Source organism: Rosa rugosa, chromosome 1 (assembly GCF_958449725.1).
Source record: "Rosa rugosa chromosome 1, drRosRugo1.1, whole genome shotgun sequence".
NCBI lineage: Eukaryota > Viridiplantae > Streptophyta > Magnoliopsida > Rosales > Rosaceae > Rosa > Rosa rugosa.
The window spans coordinates 16,557,381-16,560,039 of NC_084820.1; the positions used below are offsets into that span (position 1 = coordinate 16,557,381).

General features: G+C 43.2%; 1 long non-coding RNA gene across 2 annotated transcripts; it reads left to right on the top strand.

The window, feature by feature from the left end:
* Positions 1-227: 227 nt before the first annotated feature.
* Positions 228-2,263, top strand: LOC133727403 (uncharacterized). Of its 2 annotated transcripts, none has more exons than XR_009855161.1 (2): positions 228-817; positions 1,395-2,263. It is a non-coding gene; the product is annotated as an uncharacterized LOC133727403 (long non-coding RNA). The 2 variants fall into 2 exon arrangements; XR_009855162.1 differs by having other exon boundaries at positions 1,403-2,263.
* Positions 2,264-2,659: the final 396 nt, after the last annotated feature.

The following is a 2,659-nucleotide window of genomic DNA, read 5'->3' on the forward strand; positions in this document are numbered from 1 at the left end:
GACACGACGAGTTCGTGGGAATTTTCGGAGAATTTTTCGGATACCCGAGCTAATTTTTACGAATTTTGGAAGTTTTGGGATTATAAACAATTATTTAAGGAAAATGGAAATTATCTGGTTCAATCTGATCCATTCATTTACCCACCGCTTAATCTGGACCATCCAAGATTTTTTAAGGGGACTATATATAGACCTTCCATCAGACCAACGCATCAGATGGTTCCAGAAGCATCAAGCTCCCTCTGACCCGCGACGCGACCCGACGACCCGAGAAAAAGACCCGGTAGGAACTCCTCCGTCCGACCATATCTCGCGGCGGACCACCGGCGTTCGCTTCGTCTCGACGACGCCGACGTGCCTCTGGCCACGGATCATCCATGCACGGGCTGTGGAGAGGATTCGAAGCTTGAAAGGTTTGAACTTTCCGGCGATGCTTCTGCAATTTCCGGCGACCTTCGGGGCTGTGTGAGGTAGGAAAACTAACCCTCTCCTTACGCTCTACGTGCTGGTATAAGTGGTTCTCGAATTCGATTAAGTTTTGATGAATTTGTGTTTTGGGTGATTTCGGGTATCGACGGACCGCCGTCCATGGCGGCGATTCCAGGCTTCTAATTTCGTTTCTGGCGTCTTGGAAAACCAGTTGAGGTGCGGGGAAGCTTGGTTCCTTGAATTGGCGTTCGGGGATGCTTTGGTCCTTGCTGCACTTCGGACTAGGATGCGCTCTGCCCTCTGTTCGAAATTCACCAAGCACAGTGGCTGCAAGTTTGCTTGCTCACGATATCTGTTAACTCAGATTAAGCTACTCTGATTGTCAAAGGTAAAATTCGAGTTCTTGGGGTGAAACTGAGCTTTTGGTGATTTATTGCCGAATGGTTGGATGGGAGTTGAATTGGATGTTTGATTTAGAATTGGTTTATACTTATGTGTTGGCTGGGAATGGAATGATGTTGTGATTGTGATTTTGGACCAAGTACATGCTGTGATGTTTGCTGGGATTGAACTATAGATTTAATCCTTGCTTGTGTTAGTTTTGAATGGTGAAGTTGTTCTTGTTACTACTTAATTGTGGAAAGAAATTGGGTCGGGAAGACACCACATGTAACAATAAAAAGAGATGGGTATTATTAACGAAATGCTCAACCCGGGATTTGAAGAAAATGGTGTAAGTACTGTTTCCGGTAAGAATCCGGAGTTAATGGGTGCCCTTAGCAGTTTTGGGCACACTTAATGAAAAATGGAAGGAAGTCAAAATGGTTAATTTTGTGATTGGTCAATTTGGTCAAACTTTGGTCAACCCTGGTCAAACAAAGAAAGTGGGTTGGACGATTAGATAATCGTCGATATATTAATTAAGTGTTTAACGGACCATTAACGATTATTATGTCGGAATCTAGGACTCCAGTTACCCGAGGAACGGAAGGTTCGTGAATTTCGGACGACTTCGGAATCCAGGTAGGGGATTCGGGGCCTTTCTCGGTTAGTAGTTTTCCCGTTTTATATAAAGTGAAGCATGATGCATGTTAAATTATATGGTATGGTTATGTTTAAATGCAATGCATACTAACCATTCCGTGAGAGATATCGTTGATGGCTTGAGAGCGAAGGGTGGCTCTGACTTCCTTGGGTTCGATCCCCAAAACCTCCGGAGGGTTAGCTACACCGGTCGGACGGTGCGCGATCGTAATGACGACCCGATTCCGTGTGTGTAGCTAGGTAGCGGACGCTCTCGCTACGCTTACCTGGTTATGAATTGATTTGAGGTAAGGTCGTGTAGTTGGTCTATGGGACCGGCCATCAGGTATTGTTTTGGGCCCGTATTTACTTGAAGTTCATGCATCGTATTTTATATCGGAAAATCATTTAAGTCGTCGTTCTTAAAGAAAATGCATTTACATATGTTTTTATACTGGCGCCACAAAAGTTTATTTAAAGGTTTTCAAATCTAGCCGGGGTGAAGCCCCTGTTGAGCAGCGAGGACGAAAGCTCACCCCTACAACAGTGTGGATGCAGGTACTGTGCACTGGTGACGGGATTGACGGACGGAGCGGGTGTGCGGAGTCAACTTCGGTAAACGGTTGTAATGGGAACAGGTTTCGAAGTTTAATTCCATTTCTTGATTGTTTAGTGTTATCTCAGAAGTAGTTGATTGATCATTTATTATAAATTCGATTCTCGGATATGTCGATTATTTCTTGACTCCTTGTTGACTCAAGCTCTAGACGAACAAATATTTGAAATAAAAGTTTTCAAGTTTTCACCTCAATATTATTTTAGACGTTTTCGCTGTGCGGTTTACGAAAAAATTATTTATTAAAATGCCTTGCGGGGTTCTGGAATGTAAATCGAACCTTCGGTTTATGTTTCGGGGTCTCGCGGCACTGTGACGTGCTCAAGCTGGTGAGGTGCAGTTTGGGGCGTTACAGGAACGTAAGGAACAAATATCAAAACTACATCCATATGCAAGAAATCCGGTTACAATTCTAATAGTTGGTTATCTATGATACGAGAATATATCAACCAAGAAACAAAGATCAAAGCAACCAATGTCCCTTATTTTACTTCCCTTTACACAATTGATCAAGCAAAGCACCTAACCAATATATTTTGAAAACAGGTTTCCCACAATCAAAGCAACCATGCAAACTCAAGTTTCAAATCA